Genomic DNA, 25,913 nt, shown 5'->3' with positions numbered 1-25,913 from the left:
TCCAGGCTGGGCCCTGAGGAATTGCCTGGGACTCTTATGCTCTCTATTCCTGGACCCCTCCTGCTCAGCAGGGCCAGAGTTTAGAAAGAGGAAAATCGAAGAAAAGCTCCGTAGACACCTGGGTGATGTGGATCCACCTTCCCCGTCCCCAACTTCCAGGCCGCCTTTTCCTTACTTATCTCTCAGAGTCATTGAGCTCTTTTGAGTTATTAGCCGTATTCCCTCCCTGCCCTGCTTCCTGCTTGCTCCTATACATCTTCACTCTGCAGGATACACTTTCTCTTCTATTTACAGCTTCTCCCTGCTCCCCACCCCTCCCCGTGGCCCAATAATGGCCAAGGAGATAAATAAGAAACATAACTCTTTTGGGCTATTATTATTATTTTTTTTGTTTGTTTCTTCCTCGCCGCAGCAACATATATAACAACAAGCAAACAAATCTTATTACTGAAGTAATCACAATAAATAAAAAAAATAACCGAGAGTGGAGCTTATGGAAGGGGGTACGTCAGGGGAGTGATTGCAAGAGGATTTTTAAAATTTAATTTACCGGCGGCGGCCGCGCTGCTCTGCGGATGCCTCGCTGAGGAGATGGTGTCTAATTAGAGAGGGCTGTTATGGCTCTTTGAGCACACCCACCCCTAGGCTGCCTTATGCTTTGGGTCTTTAAAGGGGAAATTTGGCCCCGCGGAAACCCTTGAGAAATCTCCCTGTCCGCAGCCCTGATGCCGGGAACAGCAGCCCTGAGCACGCTGCGTCGTGCCATCATGAGACTCGGGAACTGCAAAGAAGGATGTGGTATCCTTTCCTCTGACGGCAGATAATCTCCCCCTGAACCACAGAGCAGATGGGGGCGTCACCCCATCACTTGGGAGCCTCCACGGACAGGTCACGGCGCAGTCCTTGGGAAAACAGGCTGGGAGCCACTGAGTCTTAGCGTTCGAGCGTTTTTCCCTTTCGCCGTCTAATTCTGTCTGACATCGGTTTATATCCATTTGGGGTCTCTGATGGGCGTGGGGAACAGCTGGCTTTCTCTATTAATGACTAGTAGCCCTGCGCACAAATCCTGCACAAGTAGCTCGCTGCTGCCTACCTCTGCTGGCAGCTCTCCGCAGCTCATGTGGCTCTCCACCCACTGCCCGCCCTCCTGTAGCTCTCCACCACTTGTCGATTGGTCGTGACGTTACGGTGTAAGGGATAATTAGCATATTCCTCTCTTCTTATATAGGATGACTGTTATTTTCTTTATCAGATAGCCGTCTTGCCAAATCCTTTTGCTATTTGAGTCACTTCTCTGAATTAAATCATGTGTGGTCTGTGTCTAGTCCCATCATGCGGTACATTTTTTTAGATGTTTTAAATTTTTAAAATATATTTTTATTGATCTCAGAGCAGAGAGGAGAGGGAGGAAGAGAGAAACATCAATGATGAAAGAGACTCATCAATCGGCTGTCTCCTGCACGCCCCACTCTGGGGATCGAGCCCACAACCCCGGGCATGTGCCCTTGACCTCGAATAGAATTGTGACCTCCTGGTTCATAGGTTGACACTCAACCATTGAGCTATACCGGCCGGGTGTAGGGGGGTGTCACATTGTTTTGATGTATAAGCCCAGATAATCCTAACATATGTTGTCAGGAGATTTGATGCTGGTTAAGCTAAGGTCCTTTCCTTCTTTTTTTAAAATATATTTTATTGATTTTTTTACAGAGAGGAAGGGAGAGGGATAGAGAGTTAGAAACATCGATGAGAGAGAAACATCGATCCGCTGCCTCCTGCATACACCCTACAGGGGATGTGCCCACAACCAAGGTACATGCCCTTGACTGGAATCGAACCTGGGACCCTTGAGTCAGCAGGCTGACGCTCTATCCACTGAGCCAAACGGGTTAGGGCTAAGGCCCTTTTCTAAGTGCTGTGTAACCGTCTGAAGGCCGGACTGTACTCCTCAATGTCAGGGCGAAGGATTCGGATGTCCCTGCATCCTAAGGCAGCTGGGCCTCCTTCCAGGAGCCGGCAGCTCATTAACGCCCCTCATTTGTAGCTGTAATTCTGGAGATGGGGACAGCAGGACTCTCTTCAACTGTAATCAAGGCCATTGAAATCCATCTGATCTAATGTGGAGACGGCTTTTTTTTTTTTTCTTTTTCGGAAAATGTAATTCAACAGCGAGCCATTAATCTGGCCATCCTGACACTGAGTTATTGGAATGTTCTAACTCAGTGGATTTGGCCACCGCCGGGCTGGGCGTCTGAAGCACGCCACGTGATAAATATCCGCTGGAAAACAACTCTATTTTCCGAGGGCAGATCATTGAAATGCATTGCATGGCATTAAATAGATTATGTATCCGGGGGAGGGTGCTCAGAGTGACTGGGTTCAAGGCAGTATTTCATGGCACAGATGAAGACAGGAGCGTGGAGAGTGGGTGCCACTTGTCCATGGCGTTGCCCGGCTCCCAGCAGAGAGGAGGGGATGAGATGATTGGCTCTCCCAGCTGCTGGGTGCACATTCTCTTGGACCAACCTTTCCTCCCTCCTGGATGAGCCCGCAGAGGAAGGCCATGGGCGCTATAGGCTAATGCATTTCTGCGAGTTGGCCGTGTGGCCGTGGGATCTGGGGGGAACTCAGCATTTAGTCCAGCTTCCTGTCCTGAGCTTGATATTTCTCAATGGCATCCCAGCCTTGTAGCCAAACGGCCGTGGCTTTAGAGCGGGAGTGGGGAACCTTTTTTCTGCCAAGGGCCATTGGAGATATATATATTTTAAACATATTTTTATTGATTTCAGAGAGGAAGGGAGAGGCAGAGAGAGAGAGAGAGAGAGAGAGAGAGAGAGAGAGAGAGGGAGGGGCCAATGATGAGAGAGAATCATTGGTCGGCTGCCTTCTGCACACGCCCCACTGGGAATTGAGCCAGCAACCTGGGCATGTGACCGGATCGGGACTTGAACTGCAACCTCCTGCAATCATTCAGCCACGCTGGCTGGCCCATGGGATATTTATAACCTCATTCACGGGCCATGCAACATTATCAGCTTAAAATACGTATAGTATAGTCTGCTCTATTTGCTCAGACATTTAATTAACTCACCCATCTAATGCCTGGGCAGGGGCGGAGCCTGTAACCAAGTATGTGCCCTTGACCGGAATTGAACCCAGGACCCTTTGGTCCACAGGCCAACGCTCTATCCACTGAGCCACACCAGCCAGGGCAGGAATATTTCACACGGGAAGAGGAAAATGAGGACCAGCTCGCGGAGTGAACCGATAAAAAAAGGTTTCATTTTATAAGGGCGATGACAAATGCACTAGACCTTTGTGTAATGTCCCTGAGCACGAAACAGACGTCGCCCGGGGATGGATATGAGTGCCTTTCATACGATATTTTGGTACGTACCAGGTGTCATTAATTAGGCAATATTTCTCGGAGTGCAAAGCGAGGACATCTCTAGAGTCCTAAGTGACATTTCCGGCTTTACGCCGCCATTTAGTGTCTTTTTATGTTGTTTTATTTCTTTCCGTCTGAATTAAGTATGCCTAAAAAATGCTCTGCAAATTTTGTGCATGGCCTTTAAAAAAACATATATATTGATTTCAGAGAGGAAAGGAGAGGGAGAGAAAGATAGAAACATCAATGATGAGAGAGAATCATGGATCGGCTGCCTCCTGCTTGCCCCCTACTGGGGATCGAGCCCGCAATCCAGGCATGTGCCCTGACCGGGAATCGAACCAGTGACCTCCTGGTTCCTAGGTCCACACTGAACCACTGAGCCACGCTGGTTGGGCTATGCATGGTTTTAAAAACACACCTACTAGCATTTCACAAGAGTGACCATCTATATGATGTTGACAGTTTCTACCAGTTTCCATGGTACGATCCCAGCTTCTACCTGGCTTCCCAGAGCCATTATTCAGTAGCAGACACGTTTGTTGGGAAAAGTGTGAGTGATACCGTATGCGGCCCCCTAAATAGAATGAACAGAGTCACAGAGATTACCAGCGGTTCTCAACCTTCTGGTGCGACCCACAGGTTGAGAACCGCTGGATTAGACGTTAACTTTGGCATTGGCCGTGTCTGCAACTGACCGACTTGCTTCCCAGCTGTGGCTTCCCCCCGCAATCGAAACCCAGGCTCCCACACTCTTCTCGGACCTGAATGTGCCGCGCACCGTCATCGCAGTCGTCAAGGCCTACAGACAAAGACCTTCTCGCTCCCCCTCTCTTCTCCTTGACCTTGTCCAGAGACGTCAACGCACAAAAGAGGAGGAATCCTAAAATCCTCCAGGGAGCCCCGCGTTCTGTTTTGGAGAAGATGAAACTGGGATTCAGGGGGAGTGTGTTGCTTGGAGTCTACCAATGGCTTACTCAAAGGTCTTAAATAAGCTCATTGCAAGGGAGGGACCTGAGACGGAGCGAACGGGGAGGTAGAATTTTACGCAAATCCACGGAAAACTCCGGACACCTAGAACGTTGATCACGGAGAGCGTTGGGTAGGAAGCCGATAAATGGAAGAGGAGGACAGAGAGGGGACTCCTGGCATTCTTGGGAGCCGGCGACAGGCTCTTGGCCCGGGGAGCCGTGTCTGTCCCAGCTCAGTTAGGTGCCCAGAATATGGGGAAGTACGTGAGAGAGGAATTCTCCAGGGAACGTCGGAAGCCAAGCAAATCAAAATTCTCTGCGTCCCTTCTCATCTGTTTTCTGTACACACCAAAATTCTTTAACCGCTGCAGTCAGAAATCATCTATTTTGTACTGTCCTGTTCAGAGATACGATCCGGTAGTAGATATACCTTATGTTTTACTTTTTATTGATTTCAGAGAGGAAGGGAGAAGGAGAGAGAGAGAGAAACATCAGTGATGAGAAGGAATCATTGATGGGCTGCCGTCTGCACGCCCCACACTGGGGATGGAGCCCGCAACCTGGGCATGTGCCCTGACCGGGAATCAAACCCTGACCTCCCGGTTCATAGGTCGATGCTTAACCACTGAGCCACGCTGGCAGGGCAAAGGCCCTTTTCTAAAAGCAAAGGGCTCCATGAAGTCCTTTCTCACCTTGAGATTAAATAATCTGGGCCCATTTGGAGACTCATGTTCTCAGCTCTCACTGGAATAAAATAAAATAATTGAGCCTGGCCGGTGTGGCTCAGCAGTTGAGCATCGACCTATGAACCAGGAGGTCACAGTTCGATTCCTGGTCAGGGCACCTGCTCAGTTTGGGGGCTCGATCCCCAGAGTGGGATGTGCAGGGGGCAGCCCGCAGTAGGGGGGATGCAGGAGGCAGCTGATCAGTGATGCTTCTCTCTCATCAATGTTTCCGTCTCTCTCTCCTGCCTCTCCTTTCCTCTCTGAAATCAATAGAAACATATTTAAAAAAAAATAAAAATATAAAACCCCACCTTTGCAACACAGCTGTGACGAATAGGAGAGAATCAGAAAGCGGTGATTTTTCTTCGAAAGTAGGAGTTTTTTAAAAACGCGTTGAGCATAATAGAGTGTCAGCTGCACTATCACCCTGGAAATTATAGCCCTGGCCCAGCGGACTGGCCGCGTAAATCTGACAGCTAGGACCACAGCCACGCGTTGAGCAAACGCTGCCCGGATCATCACTTCAATTCATCTCCCAGGAATCGACAGAAAAGGTCTCCTGTCCCAGGTACTCGGGGCCCTATCATTTCCGGCTCCGTTCTCCCCGTCGTGGGTGATGACAACCTTGAACCGTGTCTCTCTCTGTCACCGTCTTCCAGGCAGATGAATTCCTCGCCGCACACGTCGTCTTGTGTCATCAGACATCCCTAGCGTTGCCTGGGCGCGTGGCTGCGTGTTAACGCCAAGACATGCAGACCCACACACAGCAGGGAGACGGAGACAGATCCAAGGGGCAGCACACAGCACTGATACGTGGAATCGGATGCATATTCTTCACCCGACGCCCACGGTGGCCTGGCGTGCCGGCCGCGCCCTGGCCTTCCATAACCGAGGTTGAGGCCGCTCTTCTGGGAGATGGAGACAATGGAATCCATCTGTTTGAACCTCTTGGAAATAGTGTTTGCTTTGACTTCTCCAGTCTTTGAATTTCCAAGATGCCAAGGCTGACACCAAGTCTCGTATGCTCCCCAACATCAAGACACTGCAAACCACCCTAACCGGTGTGGCTCAGTGGATAGAGCGTCGGCCCACAGACTGAAGGGTCCCAGGTTCGATTCCGGTCAAGGGCATGTGCCTCGGTTACGGGCACATCCCCAGTCGGAGGTGTGCAGGAGGCAGCTGATCGATGTTTCTCTCTCATCGATGTTTCTGACTCTCTATCCCTCTCCCTTCCTCTCTGTAAAAAATCAATAAAATATATATTTTTTAAAAAGACACCGCAAAGCAAAGCATCATCTCCATGCTATTGTCCGTGGGGAGGATACATTCAAGATGCAAGTCATTATTTGAGTTGTGATATGAAGGATTTTCTGAACACGGGGTTTGCTCAGCACCCCAAGGCAGGACTCGGTGATAGAAGAAATATATATATATTTTTGCCAAAAGCTGTTTTAAGTCTTAGTGAAGCAGAGATGTAATGTGTCCTAAAATGTCTACAGTCCAGCGTGAGAGACAGTCCCAGAGAGCTCATCCATGTTTTTAAAAAATATATGTATTTTTTTATTGATTTCAGAGAGGAAGGGAGAGGGAGAGGGCGTGCAGGAGGCAGCTGATCGATGATTCTCTCTCATCATTGATGTTTCTATCTCTCTCTCCCTCTCCCTTCCTCTCTGAAATCAGTAAAAATATATTTTTTAAGAAAAGACCTGTCTGCATGCTCAACCTATCTTTTAATTTTTTTAAATTTATTTTTAAAATATCTTTATTGTTGAGCCCTAGCCGGTTTGGCTCAGTGGATGGATCATTCGTCTGCGGACCAAAGCGTCCCAGGTTCGATTCCAGTCAAAGGCACGTACCCTGGTTGCAGGCTCCTCCCTGGCCCAGGCCCAGGTCGGGGCTCGTGCAGGAGGCAACCAATCGATGTGTCTCTCTCACATCAATGTTTCTCTCTGTCCCTCCCTCTCTCTTCCACTCTCCCTAAGAAATCAATGGGAAAATACCTTTTGGTGAGGATTAACAAAAAAACCCAAAAATCTTTATTATTGAAAAGATTACATATGTCCCCTATTTCCCCCCATTTTTCAGCCCTCCTCCGCCCCCCACCTCAGGCCCTCACCACCCTATTGTTTGCGTCCCTGGGTTATGCATCTATGCCAGTGATTCTCAACCTGTGGGTCGCGACCCCTTTGGGGGTCGAACGACCCTTTCACAGGGGTCACCTAAGACCATCGGAAAACACACATATAATTACATATTGTTTTTGTGATGAATCACTATGCTTTAATTATGTTCAGTTTGTAACAATGAAATTGGGGGTCACCACAACATGAGGAACCGTATTAAAGGGTCGCGGCTTTAGGAAGGTTGAGAGCCACTCCTCTACACATACAAGGTTTTTGGCTGATCTCTTCCCACTCACCCACCCACCTCCCCCTGCCTTCCCCTCTGGGATTCCAGCCTGCTCCATGCTTCTGTGCCTCCGGATCTATTTTGTTCATCAAGCCATCATTTTATTGTTGGCGCAACTCTTGGATCATTAGCTTACCTCACCATTTCAGCATTTAAACAGAGTGGGATGGGGGTAGTGACTTGACCAAATTAACCTTTCCTGATGACTGTACTAATCACCTGGGTTAATCACCACCCGGCAACCGGCAGCCGTTCACCTAAGCAGGGTTTTATGAATCGTATTTCCTTTGACCTTTTATTCTAAGTGCCCAGTGAGCCGACGGCATGCACCTAACAAGTGAAAAAAAAAGTCCCCTTGCTTTACACCGGATTCGATGATATCCAACCTTGCTCTTCTGCTGGAGAGTATGCTGTTTAGATCAAGAAATTGATGAGGTGAGGAGAGGAGATGCCGAGAGACACATACCCAAAATGCAGCGGGAGCCCGGGAAAGGCCCCACAATGCCACTTGCTTTTGGATTTCATTGAACGGGTGCTAATTTATTTACTTATCATATTGATGGGAGGCACCCATTGCCGATTAGCCCCTGGATACATTTTAAAAAGGATCGTAAAAGGAGACGCTACTTGTCAGGATGGCTCATTAACATTCAAATCGACTAACTAACATTTAAGCGCGAAGAATAAAATCGGTCACGGGCCAGGCAACATTTTCATCAAATGTTCTTAAATAGGATCCATTAGTGGGGCCCCGCTCCACCACCATTCCACCGGCTGCCAAAGTCGCTGGCACCGGAGAAAGTCAGAATGGATCAGGGGAAGGAGCTATATTGTTTCCGCGGCGACAATTAATACCCGATGTGTTACTGGGCTCCTATGAGGTGTAAGCAGTGCTCGATTCAGTGGGCGTGGCTTCCTTCAGCTATAATTGATACAGAGGAACCAAACCCATTACATCAGGGGTTTATATGTGCTATTGTTTTGGATTTGTTTTGCTCACACAGCTCCGACAATTACTGAAGCGTATAAATTAAAGTATATGTCCAATGGTAAATTTAAAAAAAACTAGAGGCCCGGTGCACAAAATTCAGACACTGGGGCTGGTGGGGGGTGGGGGGTGCTCTCTCAGCCCAGATTGCGAGAGTGTGCAGGCCAGGTCAAGGGACTCCACTGGTGCAGGATCGGGGCTGGGGAGGGAGAAGGAGTTTGACCAGCCGGGGTGAGGCCAAGGAAGGGCTCCAGGGTGTGTCTGGCCCGCCTGGCTCAGTCCCAATTGGCGGGACCCCAGCAGCAAGCTAACCTACTGGTCAGAGCGTCTGCCCCCTGGTGGTCAGTGCACGTCATAGTGACTGGTTCGACCAGTCCACTGTCTTCCCCCTGGTAGTCGGTGCACGTCATAGTGAGCGGTTGAGTGGCCTTAGCATATCATTAGCATATTACGCTTTGATTGGTTGAATGGACGACTGGACAGTTGGCATATTAGGCTTTTATTATATAGGATTCTTTTCCTTTATTGATTTTTACAGAGAGGGGAGGGGAGATGGGGAGATAGTATAGGTCAACAATGAAAGGGAATCATTTATGGCGGCCTCCTGCACACCCCCCACTGGGGATCGAGCCTGCAACCCAGGCATGATGAGAGAGAATCGACTGGGAATTGAACTGTGACCTCCTGGTTCATAGGTCGATGCTCAACCACTGAGCCACACCGGCCGAACCAAAATTAATTATTTCTAATGAATCAACCCAGGAAGGAATGTATGAATAGTTTCCAGAGAGAGTAGCTGAGTTCCTCCTGCTTCTGGGGAGTAAAGAATAAAGAATCACCGAAGTTAGGATTTCTCATTTTTCTAAAACTTTATGACTCTGCCAAGAGAAAACAAACCTGCTTTGATAAATCTTGAAATAGCAGAGGGGTCTTAACAAGTTTTTTTGTTTTATTATGTATGTGCTATTTTTTTTTTTTTTGCATCAAATGACTTCAAACTGAATAGTGATTTTCTATCAAAACCACCCTGAAGCCCAGCCCAGCATGGCTCAGTGGTTGAGCGTTGACCTATGAACCAGGAGGTCACGGTTTGATTCCCGGTCAGGTCACATGCCCGGGTTGCGGGCTGGATCCCCAGTGTGGGGTGTGTAGGAGGCAGCTGATCCATGATTCTCTTTCATCATGGATGCTTCTATCTTTCTCTCCCCTCCTCTCTGAAATCAATAAAAATATAGTTTTAAAAACCCTTCTGAAATGAGCCTTTCCCCACTTACTCTCCGCAGAGCGGGGAAGGGAAGGGATGACAGTGTCCCATTGTTTTATAAATTAGCTCAACTGGAGGACACTGAGTGTGGGTATTAGCCTACGTTCCGAGAGGGTAAATGAGAAACATTGATCATGACGATCGCGGCCACGTATGGGATGCTAAGGATCTTGGCGCTTTGACCTCCGCTATAAAACAGCTGAGTTGTGAGAAAAAATGTGAGCTAATCGAGGCGAACCGTCTTCCAAAGGATCTGGTACAGAACGCTCCGAATAGCCAAGCTCTGACTTGCAGCTCATCTCCCAGGATTCCCCCGTCACACGCATCGCGCAGATTGCAAACTCCCTGGCTCAGGAATGTGCTGTGTCCTTTCTCTGCCTTTTGATACCGTTCACTTAATCAAGAATGACCTTCTCATGCCTCCCTCCGCCGCCGCTCCCCTAAACTATCCATGTTTACCCGATTTAGCAAGTAAAAATATGGGGCACCCAGTTAAACGTGAGTTTCAGAAAAACAGCAGATAGTTTTCAAAAGTATGTCCCATTCGCTCGGCCAGTGTGGTTCAGTGGTTGAGCGTCAACCCAGGAACCAGGAGGTCAGGGTTCGATTCCTGGTCAGGGCACATGCCCGGGTTGCAGGCTCAATCCCCAGTAGGGAGCATGCAGGAGGCAGCCAATGCATGATTCTCTCTCATCATGGATGTTTCTCTCCCTTTCTCCCTCTCCCTTCCTCTCTGAAATCAATAAAAAATATATATGTATAAAGAATAGTTGGAAATTTAAAAAAATCAAGTATGTGGCCCTGGCCGGCTAGCTCGGTTGGCTAGAGTGTTGTTCCCATACGCCAAGGTTGCGGGTTCGACCTCCGGTCAGAGCACACACAGGAAGCAACCATCGCATGCATAAGTAAGTGGAACAATAAATCCATGTTTCTCTCTTTCTCTAAAATCAGTCAATAAAATATATTTTTTTTAAAAAAGAGTAGTTGGAAATTAAAAACATACAGTATGTGTTATTTACCAATATATAAGTGTTGGAACTAATTATGTATTTTAATAATTATCCATGGGTCACAAATGTGGAAACTCTGGCCACAATATAATTCCAGTTCTTCCCTTATACACTTTCCCTGGGAGCCCTCACTGGAGTGGCATCTTTTGAGCCGAACTCCGAGGGTGGCCCCATTCTGATGGCTTGGTATTTACCACCCTTAAGGCAGATTTTTATTCTTTCTGAGAAGACTGTAAACTCCAAGAATCACCTTCGATTCTTCAGGGCTTAGTATCTACCGAGTTATCCGTGGAAAGAATGAATGAATGGGTGAATACGTAAGTGAATAAATACATTTCAGTTTAGTCAGATTTCACTACCCTTACCTGTGTGTCTATGAATCAGGGTAAAAAAAAAAAAGAAAAGAAAAAGGAAAAAAAGGAATGCTGAGAAAAGTAAAGACATCTATAGCTTTTAAAGCCAGGAGCAGGCAGCAATAAGTTGATACTGTTAAGATATGGCTCTACCTCCTACATATCTTCTGCGGGCACCATGACATGAGTGAAGTCCTTCTCTCTTCAGCATGGCGGAGTGGTTATATAAACAGGAGCATACTCCCATCACTTAGGGAGGATACTTATGCGAATGCACACAGCCCAGTTGAGAGCAGCCAATGAGATAGGGAAGGGGCCTCCGGCAGGTGCCCTATCCAGCTTTCTCTCGCGCGCGTTTCAGCAGTAAATCCTGCTCTGGGAAGGAATTAATTTTTAGTTCCTCGATATTAATAAAAACATTAAGGACTGGCATAATAAAATTTTATTGACTAATTTTCCGCCATCATTTGCCTGTGATTCCTCTGCCGCCGCACTATATATTTTTATGGGATGGAAACACTGTTTTGCAGGCTGCATAATAATGACTGTAAAAGAGCAAATAATGTTTGGAAAACCATTCCTTGGGATTGGAGGCATTTCGGGTTAGGGAATTTAATGCTCTTTTCAGAAGGGGAGGCCTAGAGTGATTTAAAAAAAAATAAGGCCGAGGCCGGTTTGGCTCAGTGGATAGAGCGTCGGCCTGCGGACTGAAGGGTCCCGGGTTCGATTCTGATCAAGGGCATGTACCTGGGTTGTGGGCACTTCCCCAGTGGGGTATGTGCAGGAGGCGGCTGATCGATGTTTCTCTCTCGTCGATGTTTCTGACTCTCTGTCTCTCTCTCTTCCTCTCTGTAAAAAAATCAATAAAATATATTTAAAAAAAAATAAGAAGGGGCCCTGGCCAGTGTTGCTCGGTGGATAGAGCGTCGGCCTGTGGGCCCGAGGGTCGCGGGTTTGATTCCGGTCAAGGGCATGTACCTCGGTTGCAGGCTCCTCCCCAACCCAGGCCCTGGCCAGGGCGCATGCAGGAGACAACCAATCGATGTGTTTCTCTCACATCGATGTTTCTCTCTGTCTTTCTCTCTCTTCTACTCTCTGGGAGCCCCCGGCCGAGCTCAGCGTCCTTGCTCTCTGACTTGCAGCCCAGATCATGAGACACCCCATGGGCCCCAGAACAAGGACAAGGGCTCAGCTCACATACGGGGAACTGTGTCTCTGCCAATGTTTATATATATAAACATTTATTTTAAAAAAAGATATTCCTTATCCAGTGGGATGGGGGTGAGGAAAGAGGACACGTTTCCTTTGCCTGTGCGAGCCATGACGTGAGCAAGTCTGTGACTGTCCGCGCGTGTTGTTGTTCCCGTGGGCCTCAACCTCGCTGCTTCCCACGGGAGCGGGCGTGGGTTGACCCCAAAGCCTGGGGGTGCGGGTGGGGGTCGAGGACCGTCACATGGGAGGCCCTGGGTTGAAGCTCATCGCTCTGGGCGCCCTGACCCCCTGTGAGGGGACGGACGGACGGGGGTCTGGACGGACTGAGACCCGTAACGCGCGTGAACGGGCCGCAGCCCTTGGCGCTGACACAGATGTGACTGGCGGCCCTGGAGGAAGGGGTTCTCGCAGGAAAGACCTCAAACCCCTTTGGGGTCAGTCGGCCCCGGCGGGAGCCGCCCGCAGCCGGGCTTGGGCAGAGAAACCGGGGCTGATGCCATGAGCTTCTCCCTCTGCCTCTGGGGATGCTCCAAGCCCATGTGCATTGCTGGGTTTTCCCCGCTGCCCGCGCCCCACTGCCAGGCATAGTGGATGCTGGCCTGCCAGGGAGAACCAGCGAGCGCCTGCCAGGGAGTGTGGCAATACAGTGCCGCCCGCCTCTCCTGCCACCCTGCCGGCCCTGCCTCCTCTCTGTCTCCCGACCTGGAGTACCGTTCCCTGGTCCATCGCCCCCTCCGCCTGCCCCCCTGACGAGTTCATTCCTTCATTTACCAGTTGAGACAAACCAATAAGGCGGAAAGGAAGGGAGCCTGCCCCCCACCCCAGCCCCTCCACCCATCCGGGACGCGGGCACCACCGCCCGCTGCCTGGGACCCGTTCTCGATGCGCTGGGCCTGTGCACAGGCCGACAGTGACAGATGGGACGGGCCCCCGTTGGCGGGATCGGGCCGCGGTGTGACAGATGAACAGCCTGTCCGTGAGTATGTGTTATCCATCACGCCCGCCTCCTCAGAACACTAGGCGCCAAGGGACAGGGCGACGGAGAGAGGGAGGCCCAGGCCTGGTGGGTCTGAGAGGTGGGGCATGAAGAGGGAGCCGGACCTGCGAGAAGGCAGGAGAATGACCTGCTAACCTCAGGGCGGGCAACGGGATGCAGGGCCCGTGGCTCAGTGGTTGAGCGTTGACCTAGGAACCAGGAGGTCAAGGTTCAATTCCCCATTAGGCACATGCCAGGCTTGCGGCTCGATCCCCAGTGTAGGGCGTGCAGGAGGCAGCCGGTCCATGATTCTCTCTCATTATTAATGTTTCCATCTCTCTCTTCCTCTCCCTTCCTCTCTGAAATCAATAAAAATATTTAAAAAACAAACAAACCTAGAATTCCCCTTTCCTCTGAGGGCAGGGCAGCGGGTGGACACGCACAGCCTGGATTTGCCCCGTTTGCTTGCTCTGGGCAGGGAAAGCCTGGGGCGCTGGGCCGGGGGGCGGGGGGGGGGCAGGTGTGAACCACCTGCAAATGCAGCTGACGCCGTGGGAATCGGGGGAGAGACGGGGAGGAACGCGACGCATCGATTGCGCTTCTCAATGGGGCTTGCCTGACTTGAAATTTATGTCCGCCGACGTCAGGGACATCCGCCGGGCTGTTCGAGCCGAAAGGAGTTGGGTTTTAAATCACCCAGAACCCAAACGGCCTGGCCTGACCCCGACTTGCCGACGTTAGGAAACCCTGCTCTGCATCCCTTCCAAAGAGGCAGAGGATCCAAAATGAGCATCAACCGAACCCTTGATGCCTGAGCAGGTCGATGGAGTCCCTGCCCCAGCCCAGCTCTGTGTAAGGACCTGCAGGGGAATATCAGGAGCTCTGACATCCATTTCTTTTTTTTTTAAAAAAAATATAGTTTTCCTAGAGGCCCAGTGCATGAAATTCGTGCACTCAGGGGGGCTCCTCAGCCCAGCCTGGGCCCCTTTGCAATCCAGGGGCCCTCGGGGGCTGTCCAACTGCCACTGAAGTGGGAGAGCTTCCAGCCACCTTCCCTGAGCTCTCCAGCCGTGAGCCGGACTTCTGGTTGAGTGGTGCTCCCCACGTGGGAGCGCACTGACCACAGGGGGCAGCTCCTGCATTGAGTGTCTGCCCCTGGTGGTCAGTGCGCATCATAGCGACCGGTCATTATACCATTCAGTCTATTTGCATATTAGCCTTTTATTATATAGGATTGATTTCAGAGAGGATGGGAGAGGGAGGGAGAGGGCGCTAGAAACATCAATGATGAGAGAGAATCAGAGACCGCTGCCTCCTGCACGCCCCCTCCTGGGGATGGAGCCTGCAACCCGGGCATGTGCCCTGATGGGGAATCGAACCCTGACCTCCTGGTTCATAGGTCGACGCTCAACCATGGAGCCTTCCTCTTCTTCACTGTTTCTGTCGCTTCTGGCACCTTCTGACGTGACCCGTGTTCACCCATGTGCCTCTCGCGTGTCCCTCCTCTCTGTAGGGTCGTTCAGTGGGAGAGGGTGAGGGTGGGGGAGGGGACTTGGTCTTGCCTGCTGCTCTGCCCCCAAGCCTAGGCACTCAGTTGCAATTTGTCAAACGAGGGAGTGTGGGCGGAAGGCCAGGGAAGACGTGAGAGGGAACGGACCACACAGGACGGCCGTGTTCAGCGCTGTTGGTTACCAGGAACGATTCCCCGTAGCCATCCACACCGCCCTCCTCACAGAGGCAGACAGACACCTCCATTAAATATAGATGCGTGTTCTGCAGCCTCCAAATCCGTGGCAGGCACAGGGGGTATTAATAATACAACACGCAACGCGCCCGGCATCGCTCCGGGAGGAGATGGAGCCTCACGGGGAGGAGGCCTGTGCACTGCCCCCCTCCCCGCCCCGATCCCAGCGATCCCTCACCTCTCCTAATAATATTTGGGGAGCTTTATAGAAGGCGTTTTATCCCAGAGAGCAGGCGGTGTGACATGTTGCCAGGATGGCCTGGATTTACGGCCGCAATTACCAGCTGAGCGCCGTCCGGTTGACGCGTTTTCTCATCTGTGGGAAGCCGGTCAATTTATTTTATGAGAATCTTTTCCAGCGCCTGACCCTAAAATAACCGATTTCCGTGTTTATGTTCTTAGCAAGTTTATGAAGAGGCCGCGGCAGCTGCAGCCGGGCCCCGGCGCCCGAGCAAAACCCGAAACGGCAGGAGGGAGACCTTCCCGGTGTCACACGATAGAATGCGGGTTTTTGTCTAGTGTGGTTTCCTTTAAAAAAAAAAATATTTGTATTGATTGCAGAGAGGAAGGGAGAGGAAGAGAGAGAGAGAGACATCACTGATGAGAGAGAATTGTGGATCGGCTGCCTCCTGCCCGCCCCCTACTGGGGATGGAGCCCGCAACCTGGGCATGTGCCCTGATGGGGAATCGAACCCTGACCTCCTGGTTCATAGGTCGATGCTCAACCACTGGGCCACACCAGCCGGGCTCTAGTATGTTTTTCTTGGACAGAGTATTGGTTTTGTGAATAGACAACTAACTATTTTAATTTTTTTTTTCTGGATCCTCTCTTTCCACCCATGTTGGAAGCCGACAGGTGCAACTTGCCTATCTTAGAAGAGTTGGCTACTTTTCGCTTTCCCGTGTTTTTCCTCGGTCCCTCCCACCCACCCATGTGTCCTTCGCTCGCTTCCTTCACTCCGTGCCAAAGGCCTTTTGCGATTTCTGTGTCTACAGGGGAAACCTCAGCCAAGTCCCCCTATAAGTCCACAGAAAAAGGATCCGGGAATCTTTAGAGCCCGGTACCTGTCCACGCGGAGATGCCTTCTGCCTTGTCACGGAGAATTCTGCCCATTCAAAATAAACCCAAGCCTGGTCGGTGTGGCTCAGGGGTGAAGCCTTGACCTGTGAACCAGGAGGTCACGGTTCGATTCCCAGTCAGAGCACATGCCCGGGTTGCAGTCTCCATCCCCAGTGCGGGGCATGTAGGAGGCAGCCGAGCCATGATTCTCTCTCATCACGGGTGTGGCTACCTCTCTCCCTTCCTCTCTGAAATCAATAAATAATAAATAAATAAATCCAAGGCCCTGGCTGGGTAGCTCAGTTGGTTACAACATCATCCCAATATGCCACAGGGCACATACAAGAAGCAACCAATGAATGCATGACTCAGGGGAACAGCAAATTCAAGTCTACAGTCTGTTTTCATCCGAATCCTTCAGCTGCCGCACCCGTATTTTAATTTTCTTCATGACACTTGCAATACCTAAAACCACAATATATTACAAACACATTAATGTTATTTTAAAATTCGACTGAATGTCTACTTGATTTGTTACTGTCTTTACCCCCAAAAATACAAATCCGTTAACAACAAGGATTTGGTTTTCTTTTTCTTTTTTAAATTTATTATTAAATTGATTGGGGTGACATTAGTCAACATGATCATATAGGTTTCAGGGGTCTATTTCTACGTTACAAGGTCTGTCTATGGCACCGTGTGCCCAGCACCCAAAGTCACATGTTCCCCCATCACCTTCTCCCCTCATCCCATTCCCTCTGGCAATCACCACACTGCTGTTTAAGTGTGTGTGGGTTACAGTTTTATATCTCACGTGTGAGTGAAATTGTATGTTTCTTAGCTTTTTCTGACTGACTTATTTCACGTAGCATAATATTCTCAATAAATTAAAAGAATTTATTCATTGATAAGAGAGAGAGAGAAAGAGAGAGAGAGAGAGAGAGAGAGAGGAAGGGGGAGAGATAGAGAGATATATATAGAGAGAGAAACATCACCCTAGCCGGCTTAGCTCAGTGGCTAGAGCATCAGCCTGCGGACTGAAGGGTCCCAGGTTCGATTCCGGCCAAGGGCACATGCCTGGGTTGCAGGCTCAATCCCCAGTAAGGGGTGTGCAGGAGGCAACCGATCCATGATTCTCTCTCATCACTGATGTTTCTGTCTCTCTCTCCTTCTTCCTTCCTCTCTGAAATCAATCAAGAAATATTTTATTTTATTTTTCCCTCCCCCAGAAATATATTTTTAAAAAAAGAAAGAAAGAGAGACACATGAATTTGCTGTTCCACCTATTGATGTATTCATTGCTTGATTCTTGTACGTGTCCTGACCGGGGATTGAACCCACAACCTTGGCTCCAACTAACGGAGCTACCCGGCCAGGCCTATAGGAAATTCTGCTGTAACAGTAGAGACCTCTGAGCCGTCTTTGAAGGAATCCAGCCAAGTAGCATAGGGCTGCCCTGACCCTTTTCTAGGAGAGAAGAGTTTGCCTCGAACCCCTTTCATGCCTCGCCGCCATTCTCCCCACCCCCGTCTGAGAAGGACATGCTGTATGTAACGCGTGGTATTTATATAACCCTCGTCTCCCCAGAGCACACATACCCTGCCGGTTTGTTTTAAGATCGCATTAATCCTCACGGCTCTTTTATTTAAGGTTTCACGGGACGACCACACCTCTCTATAAATGTCGAAAAGATTACCTTAAAAATATATACGTAAGCGCCATACGATTTCCTGACTTAATATTTACCTCCCGTCACCTTTCACATAACTATGTGTCTCTGGGTCTGTAGAAGACACATAAAATACACATGATGTGTATAAAACACAAAGGTGATTTCATTTCTCAGCCTTTCTTTCCGAACCCTTCTTTTACTGTCGACGGCCCATTTTTTTTAATTTCTCTTGGCCTTTGCGAGAATTTTCATCTCTCTTGATCGCTGACATTCCCATGGGTCCCCTTGGGTTCCTTCACTCTCTGTGTTTGCTTATTTCTCCTCTGTGCTCACAGGGCAGTGGTCTCCCAGTGACCTAACTGTTGCAGCATCCGTTGCTTGAAATCTCCCTACAAGCTTCATCCCTGCCTTAATTTGTTGATACAATGGCTCTGCTGTCTGGAATTTCTTTTTCTTTATATAGTATATACTAGAGGCCCAGTGCGTGAAATTCATGCACTCAGCGGGGAGGGGGTGTCCCTTAGCCCGGCCTGCGCCCTCTTGCAGTCCGGGAGCCCTTGGGGGATGCCCGACTGACGGCTTAGGCCCGCTCCCCTACTTTGGTAATAATGTATTTATAATCCTATTGTGCTCCTTGGAGCAAAGACGCAACATGAATATAAAATAATAACAGCACGAACCTTCCGGCCCTTCCGGAATGCCCAGGGGTGGTTTGAGGCTTAATGAATTTGTGTTTGTAAGAAGACTCTGAGATCCCCGTTAAAGGGTGCACGAGAACACGCGGGGTTATTAATTACTATTATCATTATCGGCTCCTGCCCAGACTCATGGAGATGGATGGGCCGGGCCGTGTTTCATCCCCAGAGTGCAGCCGGCCACAGGTGCCAGCCCAGTGCACAATGACTGTCTAATCCCTCCAACAGATTAACTCTGCATCGGATAAAAAGAAAAATAATGATTTCCCAGCATCTGTTCTGAATGAACTGCTCAGCCACCCCCTCTCCTGTTTCATCGGGTGACTCTCGGTGTGTATAACAAACTCAAACTGCCCGGCGGGCGTAGCTCAGCAGTTGAGCGCCGACCTGTGAACCAGGAGGTCACGGTTTGATTCCTGGTCAGGGCACAGGCCCGGGTTGCAGGCTCGATGCCCAGTAGGGAGCGTGCAGGAGGCAGCAGATCCATGATTCTCTCTCATCATGGATGTTTCTATCTCCCTCTCCCTTCCTCTCAGAAGTCAATAAATATATATTTTTTAAAAAGAATGCATATTAAAAGCAAAGTAGCCTGCCCTCTTTGGTCAAACATTTCATTAACTCGCCCCTACTGCGTTGGCAGGGGTAGACCAGCTGATTTCTCGGGCCTTATATGACCCGTGGGCCGGACGTTCCCCACCCCTATAGAGGAGGCTCGCCCTGCTCCTGTCTGGTATCATTTAGGTTGCTCTTGCGTTCCGGCTGCTGCTTTTGGTGTAGGCCTGGCACTAATGTGACGTTGGTTGAGTGACCACAAGCTCTGAGGTCAGAAAGCTGGGTAGAAACTCTACGTCCTAACTGGGTAGCTCTGGGCAGGTGCATTAAACTTTAATCTGTACCTCCGTTTCCTCAAAGTGAGAATTAAAAAAGGAAATCCATGCAGCCCTGGCCGGGTGGCTCATTTGGTTGGAGAGTCCCGTGCACCAGAAGAGGTTGTGGGTTCGATTCCCAGTCGGAGCACATACCCAGGTTACGGGTTCCGTCTCCCTGATTGGGGTGCACACGGGAGGATCGATGTCTCTCTCACATCAATGTTTCTCTCCCTCTCCCTCCCTCCCTCTCAAATCAATAAATATATCCTCCTTTGAGGATTAAAATACAAAATGACATCCGTCTAAGTTGCTAGCAATGGTGCCAGGAACATACACAGCACTCAGTTATTGTACGTGTAGCTATTACTGTATTTGAACCATTGAAACTCAAAAAATGTGAATAATTCTTAGCCCCATAGTCTACAGTTGCTGAAAAAAAAAAATTTATTTTTCACGTCTTAATTTAATATTCAGGGTATTTTTTTTTCCTGTCCTCTATTACTCTCTGTTAAATTTTCCATCCTATATTCTTTACAGAATCATCGATTCTCATGTCATGTCTGTGTAGCTCTTTGACTTGTCTGTTTCGCGTGCCGCTCCTGCATGGCTTTGCCAAAGAAGGTTGATAATTTGCTATTTTGTGGGGAAATGTAATGTTCCATGTCAAATCAAAGCTTAAGAGTATGTCTTGGGGCAACAATTAGAATGATTCGCTCTCCCCTCAGTAACTGTGCTGATGTCAGAGATTTTGCTCTTTAATAATTGACGTTCCTCGTCAGGCAGTGGCTGCATAAACAGCTCACCAACATGAATGTTGTTTTCAAAATCTATGACGATGTGGAGCTAAGAGACATGTGTTATTGTTTTTCACACGGCCAGGCTTCAAACCCGTGCTCCCTAATTTCTTTGGCATCATGGATCTCTTCGAATATCTCATGGAATCAATGACTTTACCCTAGAAAGACGCATAGCCACACACATTTTTGTACAAAAAAACATACAAACCAACCCTGCAGGCCGTTAACCACAATATGGAGGGACCATGAACCTCACATTAAGAACCGCCTTGATTGGCCAGTGTGGCTCAGTGGTTGAGCATCAACTCATGAACCAGGAGGTCATGGTTTGATTCCAGATTGGGGCACATGCCCGGGTTGTGGGCTCGGTCCCCAGTGTGGGGCGTGCAGGCGGTGGCTGATCCATGATTCTCTCTTGTCATTGATGTTTCTCTCTTTTCAATATCTTGCTCTCTCTCGTCACCTTGTGGCACCCCCATAATGCAAATGTTGGTAGGCTTGAAGTGATCCCAGAGACTCCTTACACTATCTTCATATTTTTGTATTACTTTATCTTTTTAAATATATGTATGCATTTTAGAGAGGAAGAGAGAGGGAGAGAGAGATAGAAGCCTCAGTGACAAGAGAGAATCATGGATCGGCTGCCTCCTGCACGCCCCCCACTGGGGATGGAGCCCACAATCCGGGCATGTGCCCCCGGCCAGAATCGAACCTGGGACCCTTCAGTCCGCAGGCCTACGCTCTATCCACTGAGCCAGACCGGCTCAGGCAAAATATATTTTTCTTTCAAAAAAGCAAGGGTTCCTGAGCACGTCTGGATGCGTCTCAAGTCCCCCTCCTCTGCTTCCTTCTAATTGAGCAGTTTGCATCTGGCCGCGAGCACAAAACACGGTTTACTAATCCTGAACTTCTGTATTCAGCCCGCAACGTGGTTTCCGGTCCCGTTGGCCCCCGGTTTTGGCTGCGGTGCCTCTGCTTAAACAGCAGCTGGGCGCTGAGGGTGCGCCAGCTGCCGCCTGCCCTGGCAGCCACTTCAGCTCCTAAATGTATACAAATGGGGAAATGACTAGACGCACAGGTTCCTAATGGCAGCCCGGAGCCTGCAGCTGGGGCGGCACCCGGAGACAGGCATTCTGTGCTGTGTCATCCAGCAATGAGGCATCCGCCCCCCCGCCCGCCCGCCCCCCAAAAAGCACTCCCCTTTCTCCTCGCCCCAGCACGGCTGCCAAAAGCGGGGGAGCCTATTTCCAGCCTGCAGATTGGGCTCACTTCTCAGCAAGGAGCTGACCAGGCAGCAGACGTGTGCATCCCGCCGAGGAGTCAGCCAGGGAGACGCATCCGCATCCGTTGGCGTTGGAAGAGGACATGCTGATAAGGGGAAACCAGGAACGAATGCGATCTGTGGGGGTCACAGAGACAGGTCCCCCCACCCCCCGATCCAGCACAGCCTGCAGCGCCAAATGCACGGTTCAAAGCCCACCCCCTTGTTTCCTCCCTTCAACTTTTTAAAAAATATATATTTTATTGATTTTTTACAGAGAGGAAGGGAGAGGGATAGAGAATTAGAAACATTGATCAGCTGCCTCCTGCACACCCCCTACTGGGGATGTGCCCGCAACCAAGGTACCTGCCTTTGACAGGGCTATCTTCAACTTTTTAAAAAATATATTTGTATTGATTTCAGAGAGGAAGGGAGAGGGAGAAAGAGATAGAAACATCCCTGATGACAGAGAATCATGGATGGGCCGCCTCCTGCACACCCCCTACTGGGGATGGAGCCCCCAACCTGGGCATGAGCCCTGACCAGGAATTGAACCTGGGACCCTTCAGTCCGCAGGCTGACGCTCTATCCACTGAGCCAAACCAGCCAGGGCTGTGTAATAGTTTTCAAAAACATTTATTTTTATTTTCACTGTAGTATGCCCTCCTGTCCAGCTATGCCTACTGTCCCTGTGGGTGGGGCTTGCATAAGTCAGTCATTTGAGAAGGGGAAGGAATACTGCTCAGTCCGATACCCTGGGGGGCTGGGACCTGAGAATTGGATTCCTTTTGCAGCCAATACTGGTTGAAAACTGATGCATGTCTGATCGTCGGAGATGTCTGGTGTGCCCAGTTTCTAGTCTTTTCCTCTTGTAAATTGACTTGCTTCCTTCGCCCTATAAATTTGAAGGGTGCTGATGTGTTAAATCCCATACTACCGGGCCATCTGCTTTCAATCTCTCAGTATTTAGATATCCCTTGTCCGTTGTCATCTCCTCTTCTGTTTCCTCTATGTGAAGATTTATACGTGGCCCTGGCCGGGTTGGCTCAGTGGATAGAGCGTTGGCCCTGGGACTGAAGGGTCCCGGGTTCGATTCCGGTCAAGGGCACGTACCTCGGTTGCAGATCCCCCAGGCCCTGGTCGGGGCGCGTGAAGGGGGCAACCCATCGCTGTGTCTCTCTCACATCGATGTTTCTCTCTGTCTCTCCCTCTCCCTTCCACTCTCTCTAAAAATCAATGGAAAAAAGACGGTTGGGTGTGGATTAACAGAAAAAGGGAAAAGAAGATAGAAGATCTGGAAGTATTTGAAAAAGTCTCTGCCGTCATTTTGCAGGGAGTTTCTGGAGCGACCACCGATGAGCGCCGACATTCAATCTTCGGTGCTTAGGCCGAAATCCTCCCCATGAAGATCTTACGGGCATTGGAAATTCTATTAGCGGGAGATGGAGCCCTCCATTTCATAATTAGAAAAATCCCAGGGAGACGCGACGCATTAACTCTTCATTATAAATGGCTGTTATGCTTCCCTCTCCTTAATTGACCCCCCGATTCGGAATTAATTGCTCCCGTATCCCTGTTATTATCTCCTTTGCGTGTTTGTGGCGTCTGGTTGGCCGGCCTCGGAGCCGAGCTCCGAAGGCGTTGGGATTCTGTTTTAAGGCGCTTCTGGGTGCGAGCGCCCGACGGCACCCATCACGGAGCTCGGTGCGAAGGGGTGGCCTCGCGCTGGCCTCTCCGGTAACGTGGGCTGATGCACAGTCAGAATTAGCGGGAGGACTTTCGGTTGTGGCAGGACTATTTCTCACCCGTGAGCGAGCAGTCGGAACCAGATGTGCGCCGCGAGCCCAGCCTCTCCTCTAGGTCTGTTCCAGGAGTTGATTGATGATTGGGTTTCGACGCCGGCACTGGGAGCAGATGGAACCTGCGAGCCACGATACGATAACAGTATTACTTTCGGTTCGTATAGTTCTCTCATTGTTGAAGGTGTTTCCTACCCATCTGTATGTTGTTGTTTTAAAAATATGTTTGTATTGATTTTAGAGGGAGAGGAAGGGAGCAGGAGAGAGAGAGAGAGAGAAACATCCGTGATGAGAGAGAATCATGGATCGGCTGCCTCCTGCACGCCCCTTACTGGGGATCAAGCCCGCAACCCAGGCAAGTGCCCTGACCGAAAATCGAACCCTGACCTCCTGGTCCACTGGTTAACACTCAACCTCTGAGAGACGCTAGTCGGGCTTTTTTCATTTTATTTTTAACGATGACTAGTTATATCCAATGAGAACACCTATGAAAATCAAAAGGAAGTGGTCCCCCAACACCCCCCCTCAACCCCCCCCATACCTTTGCAATTTTCAGTGGGGGAAAAAATAGCAATGCTTATCTTTATTATTATTTTTTTTATGAGCAAAGCAGGACTTCAAACCATGTGAAGGATGACTCCCTTTTCAGAAGTTAGAGGCACTGCGTGTCTTGCCAGCCAGTCAGAGCTGTCCATCTGCTGGTCCCCTCCACATGGAGGGAGCAGCTGTCGCTTCAGCAGATAAGAAGATGGGGCGTCTCGCCCTCAGATGCCTGAACAAACCCCGGGGAAGAGGCGCGGCAGTGCCTTTGGCGGCCTGCATCTCCGCGTTATTAACACAAAGTGCCAAATGCGTTTGGAGGTTGGACGCACATAAACTTGCTTTACAGGGAAACACTCCAGGTGGGTGCAGCACCTGTTGTCATTACCTATCGTTGCAGAGACAGGAATGGCGGGCGCCATGTGCTCACACCGAGATGCTCCCGTAACCATGGGCATGCGTGGAACCCCGAGCGTCCCAAATCCCACGACCCCTGGGTACCACAGGGCTGCCTCCGCCCCTGCGCAACCAACAAAATTTACCCCAAACTAGCAGCTCCCCTAGGTCTCACAATGGCCCAGTTTCTCTCCAAGTCGTTTTCCCCGATTAAGGGAACCTCTGGGCGCTATTGCAACCCAGAGGAGCAGAAAGTAATGTACTTAGATCATCTTAGATCCCATCCTCCCCTTTGCACTGTTTAATAGCCCAGAATCCAATCAGCAATTTGTATTGGTTATTGCTTTTCAATCTTTGGGATGGATGGATGGATAAGTGGATGGATGGATGGATGGATGGAAAGATGGATGGAAGAATAGGTGGATGGATGATGGATGGATGGATGGATAGTTGGGTGGATGGAAGGGTAGGTGGATGGATGGGTGGGTAGATGGATGGATGAATAGATGGATGATGGATGGATAATTGGGTGGATAAATAGATGGATGGAAGGATAGGTGGAAGGAAGGATGGATGGATGGATGAATAGATGGATGATGGTTGGATGGATGATGGATGGATGGATGGATGGATGGATGATGGATGAATGGATAGATGATGGATGGATAGATGGATGATGGATAGATGGGTGGGTAGATGGATGGATGAATAGATGGATGATGGATGGATGGATAGGTGGATGAATGAATAGATGGATGATGGATGGATGGATAGGTGGATGAATGAATAGATGGATGATGGATGGATGGATAGGTGGATGAATGAATAGATGGATGATGGATGGATGGATAGGTGGATGAATGAATAGATGGATGATGGATGGATGGATAGGTGGATGAATGAATAGATGGATGATGGATGGATGGATAGGTGGATGAATGAATAGATGGATGATGGATGGATGGATAGGTGGATGAATGAATAGATGGATGATGGATGGATGGATAGGTGGATGAATGAATAGATGGATGATGGATGGATGGATAGGTGGATGAATGAATAGATGGATGATGGATGGATGGATAGGTGGATGAATGAATAGATGGATGATGGATGGATGGATAGGTGGATGAATGAATAGATGGATGATGGATGGATGGATAGGTGGATGAATGAATAGATGGATGATGGATGGATGGATAGGTGGATGAATGAATAGATGGATGATGGATGGATGGATAGGTGGATGAATGAATAGATGGATGATGGATGGATGGATAGGTGGATGAATGAATAGATGGATGATGGATGGATGGATAGGTGGATGAATGAATAGATGGATGATGGATGGATGGATAGGTGGATGAATGAATAGATGGATGATGGATGGATGGATAGGTGGATGAATGAATAGATGGATGATGGATGGATGGATAGGTGGATGAATGAATAGATGGATGATGGATGGATGGATAGGTGGATGAATGAATAGATGGATGATGGATGGATGGATAGGTGGATGAATGAATAGATGGATGATGGATGGATGGATAGGTGGATGAATGAATAGATGGATGATGGATGGATGGATAGGTGGATGAATGAATAGATGGATGATGGATGGATGGATAGGTGGATGAATAGGTAGATAATAAAAGGATAGGTAGATAAATAGATACATAGATAAACCCATTTAAAATGATATTATGAGACCTCTGATGAAGGGGATCTCTGGATGCTATTGCAACAAAGAGGGGCAGAATGTAATGGCAGGGGGGCAGGGG

The 25,913-nt window shown here is 49.3% G+C and overlaps 1 protein-coding gene across 1 annotated transcript in view; it reads left to right on the top strand.

Moving 5' to 3' along the window:
- The window catches only part of AGBL1 (ATP/GTP binding protein-like 1), a 128,537-nt gene that overhangs the window by 97,854 nt on the left and 4,770 nt on the right, over positions 1-25,913 (top strand). The window lies entirely within an intron of this gene.

The sequence above is a fragment of the Myotis davidii genome, unplaced genomic scaffold (assembly GCF_000327345.1).
Source record: "Myotis davidii unplaced genomic scaffold, ASM32734v1 scaffold164, whole genome shotgun sequence".
Classification (NCBI taxonomy): Eukaryota; Metazoa; Chordata; class Mammalia; order Chiroptera; family Vespertilionidae; genus Myotis; species Myotis davidii.
The sequence above is the reverse complement of the archived record's forward strand: the minus strand, read 5'-3'. Positions and strand labels throughout refer to the sequence as shown.